This window comes from Macaca nemestrina, chromosome 3, assembly GCF_043159975.1.
Source record: "Macaca nemestrina isolate mMacNem1 chromosome 3, mMacNem.hap1, whole genome shotgun sequence".
NCBI lineage: Eukaryota > Metazoa > Chordata > Mammalia > Primates > Cercopithecidae > Macaca > Macaca nemestrina.
In genome coordinates, this window is record NC_092127.1 from 126,614,410 (window position 1) to 126,626,817 (window position 12,408).

A 12,408-nucleotide genomic window follows, 5' to 3' on the forward strand; every position below is an offset into this window, starting at 1 on the left:
CCAGAATCGAAGCTGTAAAGCTACAAATCGTTCTTCAAATAGAGCCCCAGATGCAGACCATGACTAATATATACCACAGACCCCTGGACTGGCTTGCTAGTCCATGCTCTGCTGCTAATGACATCGAAGGCACCCCTCCTGAGGAAATCTCAACTGCACAACCCCTACTATGCTCCAATTCATCAGGAAGCAGTTAGAGCAGTCTTTGGCCAGCCCCCCCAACAGCACTTGGGTTTTCCTGCTGAGAGGGGGACTGAGAGACAGGACTAGCTGGATTTCCCAGGCCAACTAAGAATCCCTAAGCCTAGCTGGGAAGGTGACCGCTTCCACCTTTAAACACGGGGCTTGCAACTTAGTTCACATCCGACCAATCAGATAGTAAAGAGAGCTCACTAAAATGCTAGTTAGGCAAAAAGAGGAGGTAAAGGAATAGCCAATCATCTATTGCCTGAGCGCACAGCAGGAGGGACAATGATCGCGATATAAACCCAGGCATTCAAGACGGCAACGACAAGCTGCTTTGGGTCCCCTCCCTTTGTATGGGAGCTCTATTTCACTCTATTAAATCTTAAAACTGCAAAAAAAAATTAATAATAATAATAATATATAATGGTCCAATGTGTAGGCAAATATGTTTTTTGATAAATCTCACTCAGATTTTATACATTTTAAATTAATCTGCTCATCAAAATATAGATAGGCTTATGTATAGCCATGGTGGTCACTAAACATCTCTTTAGAATCTCTTAAAAACACAGATTAAAAGCATCCACATTGAAGTATTATTTGCAATATGGATGTTAAAATGTTTGCATTTCTTGACACGTTTAAAATAGGTTTGTAATTCCAAATATAAATATCCTCATACTGTATCTGTAACTAAAATCAATAATAATAATATAACATGCTTAATTTTTCTCCAGTTTTCTGTTGATTCTTATATGTGAAGAATGAATAGCTATAGATTAGCTCATATTTCCAGTGACTAGATATTTGATGTTCCAAAGAAAGCTGGTAATTTTAGAACATTCTACTGAGCATAATAAAGGAGCTTGTGACTTAAGTTTCCATCATTTGCATAGAGAGTTATATGAAAGCAAGTAGCAAGTCCAGGAAGACACATTGTGAATAAGGTAGATATGAAGTTATCTGTCACAGGCCTGAAAGTTCACTACAGATCCAAACAGATAAAGGAAAACATGTAAATACAGTGCAAAAATGCTATGAAATGTTAGTACAGGACACTATGGAAACATTAGCATATATCTGGAATTAAAGTATGCATATGTTAAAATGTGTCAGGCCAGTAATGATTATTTGTATTTGTGTATGTGTATGTGTGTACATATGTGTTAATGTAGTTTTTCACTCTGTCAGAGGAAACACACATAAAGTTCTGAACCTTAAAAGATTACATTATATATCAGAACTACAAAGGATTCAAAGAGCTTCAATACATTTGTAGCACAAAATGTGACATGCTGCTGGGGAAGGCAGAAAGGAATGAGTTAGGAGAGAGAAAAAAGAATGTATTGATGGAAGCCTTTGTAATCTATGTTAAGTACTATAGTCTTTCCTTTTCTAAAGGTGTTGAGTATCTGTGAAATATACTGCTTTATTTCTCACTCAAGAAGACTTGATAGAATTAGTACCTGTGTCTAATCTGATATTCTCATTTTAGTTATTAAGACATGATAAAACCTAAGACAACAGGCCGTCTTCACAAACTTATCTTCCCTGTGGAACATAATTTATTTATTTTATAAAAAAAAAAACATAAAAAATTCTTACTAAAAAAACTGCTTGTTGAAAATTATTACTTAAGTGTTGGTAGAAAGTGCTAAAATGTTTTAAATTTTAGGTAAACATACATGAGTTTGACTAATATCGTGAAAATATGATATTTGTTGAATACGAGTATAAAAAGGAATGATTTAATACTTCTTTTAACTACAGGAAACAGAAAAACAAAGCCCACTTGATTGGTCCATACACTACAAGCTTCAAGAGGGGTGAGATTTTATTTTGTATTGTCTTTATTACTGCTCTCTGATATAGAAACAGCACCTGATATCCAGGCACACCATAAAATTTTGGATAATGTAATGAAAATGTGTGTTACTCAAAGTTTTGTAATATTAAAATATCCAGGGTCTAGTTCTTTAGATTGAAAGCAAGTTCGTTAAGATTAGAGCATTTATTAAGATTTTAAATAAAATTTAAAGGATGAAAGAAAGGATATTGCCAAATAAAGAATGTTGATATGAATATAAAATGCACTAGTGTCTTGTATATGGTGATTATGATTTGCAAGCATAATAAGCATTTAGGGGTACATGAAAATAGAGACTGAGAACCGTAGTCAGGGTAAATAAATGAGATTTGTCTAGAATACTCAAAGTTGAATACAAAATTTGTTTATGAACAAAATTTCCCACTAATTCACAATTTCTGTGTATATTAAAATAAGCACAGAACATCCTAAAGCAACATTTTATGCATTGGTATTTTCTCTGTTTCTGCAATGTCTTTTTATCTCTCTTCTTTTAAATTCCTTCCATAATATGAGCAGTATATTCAATTTTCAAAAGAAAAAATAGCTTTTATCTGTTAGTTCATTAGTTACTTATCATTGTCAATCTGGTAAATGTAGCATTTGTAGAATTTTCAAATGAATATTGTTCTCTGGCAAAGAATAGGAGTCACATTTATAATCCTTTTGTTACAGATGCTCATGGAAAGTGGATGGTATTTAAAGTATATGATATTTAATTTATTCTTTCATAAATCTATAAATATGCTTAAAATGCATCTCTCTAATAATAATAATGTAATAGAAACTATATAGAGAATATTAAAATCCCAGAGATTAAGATAGACTATATTTTTGATAAAATGTGGTCATGTGAATGGGTATCATCATTAATGGGGATCATATCTTCACTGTAAAAATTTTGTTCTCATTGGCAATTTTTCTGTAGAATCAAATCTCTGATTGTCTATGTAAAACTCTTTGGTGATAGCCAAATTCTTCTGTCCGTTGTGTCTTTAACTGGAGTCATAATGTATACCAGTATTTCTAGGGCAGTCCCTGCTTGTGTCTGTCATACAATAATAATGATTAGTAGTGCTCCACATTTTGTCCTAAATCTCCCAGTTTTAACTGTAAGCTTATAAAATATATTCTCATCCCATCCTGAATCTTAAGCAAATAATTTTCTTGAGATGCTCTTATTTAGAGAGACGGGGGGTGGGGGGAGGGAGAGAGAGAGAGAGAGAACATAAATAAATTAAATTCAAATAAATAAAATAATAAAACTTAATGCTTTACTAAGATTATTGAATCTGAAATCTTGTTACATCACAACTTTGTAGAAAAAGATTCTGAGAAGATATTCATTATAATGAAATAATCAAGGTAACATTTAATATGTAAGTAATTAAAATAGGTCAAATAACTAGATACATGAAGACAAATCCGGTATGCTTTCTAGTAATCTACTGAGTAAATTTGACTGTAATTAAACATTAAAGACCTACTATTTCTTGTTTATTTGCTTGTTTAAGATGGAGTCTTGCTCTGTCGCCCAGGCTGGAGTGCAGAGGCGTGATCTCGGCTCACTACCACCCCGCTTCCTGGGTTCAAGCGATTCTCCCACCTCCGCCTCCCAAGTATCTGGGATTACAGGCACCCACCATCATGCCTGGTTAATGTTTGTATTTTTGTAGAGATGGGGTTTTGCCATATTGGCCAGGCTGGTCTTGAACTCCTGACCTCAGGTGATCAGCCCACCTCGGCCTCTGAAAGTGGTTGGGATTACAGGCATGAGCCACCACGCCTGGCCCTTACTATCTCTATTCTATGTTTATTTATTGATGAATGTGTCTCTAAATCATTTGATCATAAGGTACTCTGAGATACCTTTTAAGAAAGAAAGAGTAACATCAGCAAGATGGCCAACTAGAATTACCTGTTTCTCATTCTCCCTACAGAAAGGGAACAGCACAACAAATAAACAATTATATTTCAACTGGAGTTATGGAAGAGCACCAGGGGAGCAGTGAAATCCATGTAGAGCATGGAAGCCCAGGATACATCCATAGAGAGGAAAGCAGCATCCTGCCTCTGCCACTGTTTCCCCTGATATATTTGGCCTGAAACCAAGAGGGACTATTTTATAGAGAAAAAAAAAAAAAAAAAAAAGCTGAGGACCCTCGATGGTTCACATCACTGTTGAAAATGCAAACATTCATCTATAGGAGGGTGTCTCAGTCCTCACAGCCCCAGAATCCAGTTTGTACAATTAAGAGTCCAAAGGACTGCATTGTCCCAGAATAGAAACCCTCTTTGCAGTCCCCACCCTGGCAACCTAAGCTTCTTTGGCATGGTGCCCTTTACAAACCAGAGCTGCAGCTGGAGTGTATTTTGCCCAGGGAGCCAGTAGCCACTGAACACCTCCATCTCTGAGGTCCCATCATCATTCCACTGTGTTCAAGAGGGGTAGCTGCAACACCACTACCCAGGCCTCCCAGAGCCTAGCCCCAAAGAACGACTGAGACACTGGCCTCCCAACTCATAAGGCATGCTATTCACCAGGAAAACAGGTGAACCTGCACAGTGATGTCTAATAGTCACCCTGGCCTCCACGTGTTTGTTTCTACAGCCAGTCTTATAGACACCCCAGGGGCAGCCTTGCCTCCAAAGACAATGATGCATGGCAGCCTGGCTCAAATGTCCTGATGCCTGGCATAAGAGCTATTCTGGTGGCAGCCCTGCACCCTAAGAAGACTGCTGCACAGACATCCTCTTGTGTTCCCAGACCAGCAACCAACCTGGTGACCCTACCCCAGCAAAATCATGACACCGTGACCTCATATAAAATGTTTAAAATACTGCTATAATTGGAAACAAAATAATAATATGTATTATGAAAACACATGAAAGTATGAAACTCATCAGTATAGTTAAATTCATAAATATTCTCAGAATATCTTAGAGCTGAAATGGTGCTCTGTAACACTTTCAAATCTCTAGTATAAATATTTAACATCAAAATGGTCCAAAAAAATAGCTACAATCAGTGACTAAGAAACACACTATAAATGAAAATGTAAATTAGGGCAACAAGAATATAAATGATCTGTGTGGGATGAAAGTTTACAGTATATTTTTGCAACCAAAATGAAGTTGTTTTCAGCTTAAAGTAGTCTATTAAAACAAGACTTTTTGTATTAGCCACATGGTAACCACAAAGAAAATTACAGCAAATGTACAAACAAGGAAAAGAAAGAAAGCAGTTTAGCCCTGCAGAAAACTACGAAATCATAGAGGAAATCTACAAGAGAGGAAGAAAGGAACAAATGATCTACAATCAGAAAACAATTTTTGGAATGTCAGGAGTAAGTCCTTACTTACTAATATAACTTTGAAAATAGATAAATTAAATTATGTAATTAAAAGGTATAGTGTGGGTGAGTTGAATTTTTAAAAAAACACCTGGTTTTATACTGCCCACAAAAAACTCACTTCACTATAAAAGACAAACATAAACTGAAAACAAAGGGATAAAAAAAGATATTTCATGCAAGTGAGAACCAAAAACAAGCAGTAGCTATAGTTACGTCAGATAAAGAGGACTTTAAGTCAAAAACTCTAAAAAGGGACAAAGAAGGAAATTACATAATGATAAAAGAATCAATTCATTAAGAAGATATAGCCATCAAAAATATATAAGCACACCAAACCAGAACACCCAAATATATAAAGCAAATATTACTAGACCTAATATGAGAGTCAGACTGCAAATACAGTAATAGTAGAAACTTTCAATACCTCACTTTCAACAAGGGACAGATTATCTAAACAGAAAATCAGCATAAAGGAACATAAAACTGCACCACATAACAAATGAACCTAACAAACGTGTACAGAACATTTCATCCAATAGGTTCAGGCTATACATTCTTCTCAATTGCACACAAAACATTTCCCAGTATAGGTCATAATATTAAGTCCTAAAACAAATCTTAACAAATTTAAGAAGATACAGATCATATAAAGTATCTTTCCAACCACAAAGTATAAAACTAAAATTCAAGGAGAAAAGCTTTGGAAACCTTATGAATACATGAACATTTAACAATATTTCCTAAATAACCAATGGGTTAAAGAAAAAAATAAAAATGAAATTTAAAAATTATTTGAGACAAATGAGAATGGAAACATAACATACTAAAACTTACAGGACACAGTAAAATCAGTTCTATGAATAGGAAAGTTCACAGCACTAAATGCCTAGATCAAAAATAACGATTTCCAATAAATAACTTAACCAGGCACTTCAAGAAACTAGAAAAATGAGAACAAACTAAACTCAAAATTGATGGAAGAAAATAATGAATCTGAGAGCAGAAATAAACAAAATAGAGACTAAAAAAGTTCAAAAGATCAACAAAACAAAGCGTTGGACTTTGAAAAGTCAAATAAAAGAGACAAAACTTTAGCTAGACTAATATAACAAGATAAAAGACTGAAATAATGAAAATTTGAGATGAAAAAAGGGATACTATTAGTGATATCAAAGAGATACAGAGGATTATAAGAGATTGTTATGAACGACAATATGCCAACAAATTTGAAAACAAAAAAAAATGGATAAATTTCTGGACACATATAACCTACCAAGATTAAATTATAAACAAACCTAAAATTCTGATCAAATTAATGAGTAAGAAAACGAAATCAGTATTCCATTATAGAAAAGTCCAGGAGCTGATGGTTTAACTGCTGAATTGTACCAAACATTTAAAGATTAATTAATATCATTTTTTTTCTCAAACTATTTCAAAAAATTTGAAATGAAGGAAATAATTCCAAATTCATTTTATGAAGCAAGCATTTTCCTGATGTGAAAACGAGACAAGAACATGGCTGAAACAGAAAACTACAGATCAACATTCTTGATGAACATAGATGCAAAAATCCTGAAACTAGCAGCAAACTGAATTCAACAGCATTTTAAAAAGATCTTTCACTATGATCAAGTGGGATTCATGTTCATGATGCAAGGATGGGATTTGAACTTTGCCCAACACACACTTTTATTAAAAAAAAAACCTCTTATTAAAAGAAAGAAAAATGAAAAACATATTTTCAATAGATACAGAAAATGCATTTGACAAAATCCAACATCCCTTCTTGATAAAAAATTCTCAACAAAATAGGTATACAAGGTGTGTAACTCAGCACCAAAAAAGCCGATATATGACAAACCCACAGCTCATAGCATACTGAAAAGCTAAAAGCATTTCTTCTAATATCAGAAACAAGACAAAGGTGTTCATTTTCATCAGTCCTGTTCATCATAGTACTGAAAATCTTAGCCAAAGCAAGTAGGCAAGTGAAAGTAATAAAATGCTTCCAAATAAAAAAATGCTCAACATTGCCAGTCATGGGGAAATGCAAGTCAAAACCATAATGAGTTATTACATCACTCCACTTAGAATGGCTATTACAAAAATATAAAAGTAAACAAATACTAGTGAGGATGTGGAGATAGGAGAATATTTACACTCTGTTGGTGGGATTGTAAATTAGTAAAACCATTATGGGAAACAATATGAGGATTCTTCAAAAACTTAAAACCGTTCCAGCAATTCCACTACTCTGTGTGTGTGTGTTTGTGTGTGTATACTGTGTGTGTGTGTATATATATATATATAAAAATTAAATCAGTGTGTGGAAGGAATAGCTTCCCTCTCATGTTTATTGCAGCATATTTGCCGAATTGCCCAAAAACTGATGAATGGAATAACACTGTGGAATACTATTCGGCCATAAAAAGAATAAAATACTATCATTTATGACAACACAAATACACCCGGAGGACGTCAGGCTAAGTGGAATATGCCAGGCAAAGACAGACAAATATCACAGGATCTCATTCATATGTGGAATCTTAGAAAAGTTTGTGTGCATGTGTGTGTGTGTGCGCGCGCGTGTGTGTGTATGTGTTTGTGTGTGACAAAGAGAGAGACAGAGAGTTGATATCATAGAATCATAGAAGCGGAGCACAGATCAAGCCTTGGAGAGGAAGAGTGTAGAATGGGGAGGGGTTGGTTGGTGGTCAATGGGAAGAAAGTTAAAATCATATAGCAGGAATAAGTTTTAGTGTTCTAACACACAGAAGGATGAGAACGGTTTACAGTAAGACTTTTTATATTACAAAATAACTAGAAGAAAATCTATTGAATGCACTTACTACACAAATATGATAAATACCTGAGCTGATAGATACGCTAAATAAGCTGGGCGCCGTGGCTCAAGCCTGTAATCCCAGCACTTTGGGAGGCCGAGGCGGGAGGATCACGAGGTCAGGAGATTGAGACCATCCTGGCTAACACGGGGAAACTCTGTCTCTACTAAAAATACAAAAAATTAGCCAGGTGTGGTGGCGGGCGCCTGTAGTCCCAGCCACTCGGGAGACTGAGGCAGGAGAGTGGCGTGAACCCGGGAGGCGGAACTTGCAGTGAGCCGAGATCGCGCCACTGCACTCCAGCGTGGGCAATGAAGGGAGACTCTGTCTCAGGAAAAAAAAAAAAAAAAGAAAGAAAAAAAAAATATGCTAAATACGCTGATTTGAAGATTATACAATACATATGTGAAACTAAACATCAAATTACACTCTGTACACTGTCAATTTAAATAAAAGTGAGATTAATTATGTATGCTGTAGTATTATTTAAATTATATCTATAAATTTATATTTTTTTCCAGATTTATTTTTAGCACAATACTTAGTGTTGAAAGCAATTCACTATAAAGAAAATGTGTTGGAATCCCATTAATAACGTTTACAAATTTTTTAATAGTATTCTTTCATTTGCTTCCATGTGTGTTTTATAAGACTTTTATATGTCAATTAATTTTTTAACTGTTAAAAAATATTAAGTAGGAAAAAAAGGCCGGGCGCGGTGGCTCAAGCCTGTAGTCCCAGCACTTTGGGAGGCCGAGACGGGCGGATCACGAGGTCAGGAGATCGAGACCATCCTGGCTAACACGGCGAAACCCCGTCTCTACTAAAAAAAAAAAAAAAAAAAAAAAAAACTAGCAGGGCGAGGTGGTGGGCGCCTGTAGTCCCAGCTACTCGGGAGGCTGAGGCAGGAGAATGGCGTAAACCCGGGAGGCGGAGCTTGCAGTGAGCTGAGATCTGGCCACTGCACTCCAGCCTGGGCGACAGAGGGAGACTTCATCTCAAAAAAAAAAAAAAAAAAGAAAAAAAAAATATTAAGTAAGAAAAAAAGATAGGCACACATACACACTCACACACACAAGGTATGAGATATTTAGTTTATTTTCTTTAGTTATTCCATAAGCTGCCTCTTCAATTACTTTTCTATATTTTATTTATTGGTCTCACTTATTACAATATTTTAATAAGGAATACTTCATTATAAATGGTTACTATAATTCCAAATGATTTTTTTTAAAAGGGCAAGAAAATATGCTTTGTGTATTGTGTACATTTTTATACGTTAGGTTATGAGTCTTGAGAACTTAAGGTAGTATTCGTTATTTACGTTTCTACTCTCTGGTACTCATATACTATTTAATAGAAATGTCAAAAGAGGTCCGTCATCCTAGTAGCCATATTCACAGAAAAACAAATATTAGACAAAATAAACTCCATGGGCTATTTTTTCCTTTCAAGATTCTCTTTTATTCTTTGGGAATTAATTATTTAGGATTTTTCTAGTTTTAGTGTTTATTTGCAGGTGGTTCTAGCATCTTTCCTTTTCTTTTCCTCTGTAAAATCAGGATAAATTTGTATGAAGAACCCTATTATTTTGTGTTTAAGGAAAACTGTGTCTTATTTTGGATATGTTAAAATTCAATCACATGCAAGTATTTTAGCACACCATGTTTTTATTTGTGGTGTGAATATTTTAAAACCCGCCACAGAATAACATCTAACGTTTGAGAGTCTGATGTTACAGATTTAAGTTCTTTCATCTGTCACATTTTGTATTCCTGTTAATCCTTGCAGAGTTAAAGCAAAATTAATAGGTTTACAATTCAGTCAAATCCTGAAAATCTAATGAGCCAAATTTTATAAGAGATAAGTTTATAAAAGTGAGTAATTGAATCAAATTTATATGTAATATAAAATAAATGATTTAGGGTTAATCAGTTGAGCTAAAAGACTTTTTCTGTGTGCATCATGCATCAGAATGATCAGGGAGTACATTCAAAAATTCATATTACTCAAAGATCTAGAAGCAGAAACACCATTTGACCCAGCACTCCTATTAATAGGTATATACCCAAAGGAATATAAATCATTCTGTTATTAAAATATATACATGCCTGTGTTGATTGCAGCACTATTCACAACAGCAAAGATATGGAATCAACACAAATATCCACCAATAATAGACTGGGTAAAACAAAATATGTTACATTTACACCATGGAATACGATGCAACTATAAAAAGGAATGAGATCATGTCCTTTTCAGGAACGTGGATGGAACTGGAAGCCATTATCCTCAGTAAATTATGCAAGAAACAGAAAACCAAACACTGTGTGTTCTCTCTTATAAGTGGGAGCTGAACAATTAGAACACATGGACACATTGTGGGGAACAACAAACACTGGGGCCTATCAGCAGTGGTGGGGTGGGAATGGGGGGAAGGAGTGCAGTAGGATTAAAAGCTAACAGATATTGGGCTTAATACCTAGGCGATGGGTTGATCTGTGCAGCAAATCACCATGGCACACGTTTATCTGTGTAACAAACTTGCACATCCTGAACATGTACCCTGGAACTAAAAATAAAAGTTGATGAAAAACAATTCATATTACTCTAGAACATTGAGGGAGAAGCAATTAATGACTAATGATAGTTTTATACAGGATTACTCAGAGAGTTAGAAAGAATATGAATGGAATATTGAGCTTGTAGTTTTTTTCTAATTTGAAACTTTTAATAATACAACTGAACTAATGTGTAACCCAACTATTATAATTTTAAGAAATAATTAGTGGCAATCTAGAAAACTAGAAAATACCGATAAATATAAAAGAAAAATAGTAATTGCTCATAATATAATCATCCAGAGATAAGTGTTTTTGACATAACTCTTTGCAGTATTCTCTAGATATATAAATTGATCCATAAGTATATAATTTACATGTGTATGTATACATTTTACTGTATTCATATTTTATTTTTTTGTTTGACTATTATTAGTTTGCATATTTCTGTATTAATTTTTTTCTTCAAGAGCAATGCCAGGATTATAACCTTTTCTATTTGTTTTGAAAATTTGAATTACAAAATCATGACCTGATTTTTACATCCACTGCAGAAAATGAGTGCCCTCATCAAAGCCTGTTTACCAAAATGTATGTATTTTAATTTGTTTCAAATTACTACTTTGATAAAATTGAACATTTTATTTTAACTTTGAATTACACCTAGGAATGACTATTTTTCAGAGCATCACTTCTCCACCAAACGCGCCTCCTAACAACTGGTTTCTTTATTAAAATTGTGTTTATTCTTATTTGGTCATTTTTTCATTACTTTTCAACAATATCCACAATTTCAAATGTTTGACACAAAGGTAAAGAATAAAATCATATTAGGAGGCATACTTGTTACTGTAAAACAAAACTTCAAGTTTTTGTTTCATAACATAGTGAGATTAATACATATCAACTAGATATCAGAATCTCTATGATTAAATAAAGATTCTGGGTAGAAAATGCTGCAAAACTGAGAAGTCTATATAAAACTGACATTTCATAAACAATATTTTAAATTGAAAACCCTAGATAGTTTTGCCCCAAAAGACATTAAAATTGTGCAGAAATATGAGATAAAAAATGGGAACAAAAATAATAAAAGTTGTGTCTGTGGTACATTTTATTTCAATGAAAAACTGTTTTTCCTGTATTTATTTATTTTTTTGTCTCAAGCAAAAGTAGATGATCAAAAGAAAGAACCACATAAAAAATCATTTAGGATACTCTTGAACTCAAGTGAAACATACAGATCAGTTCCTGTTCCTGATCTAATTACATCAATTGGCTAAAATATTGAAGCAATATTTTAAAAATAAATTCCTTTTTAAAGAATACCATGAAAAGAGAACAAAATGAGCATGAGGATTTCCTATATTTTTATTGAAGTATTTCATTCAAATATTTCATGTTGCCTTCTTAAATTTGTCCTTTCTATAAAGGAAAATCATGCTTCTTTCAATGAAGGACGATGACTCAACACCACCAGTCATACTCTATGGGCTTTAAGTAAGAATTAAGCCCTATTCTGCAAGAAATTTGATGTGCTGTTTATCAGTTTATTAATCAGTACAATTTTATATGGTAACTTTTTCTCTCTT

General features: G+C 34.0%; 1 long non-coding RNA gene across 1 annotated transcript; it reads left to right on the top strand.

The window, feature by feature from the left end:
• The first annotated feature begins 1,085 nt into the window (after positions 1–1,085).
• LOC105463589 (uncharacterized) lies at positions 1,086–5,469 on the top strand. Its single transcript, XR_976425.3, has 3 exons — positions 1,086–1,133; positions 1,957–2,012; positions 3,994–5,469. It is a non-coding gene; the product is annotated as an uncharacterized lncRNA (long non-coding RNA).
• The last annotated feature ends 6,939 nt before the right edge of the window (positions 5,470–12,408 follow it).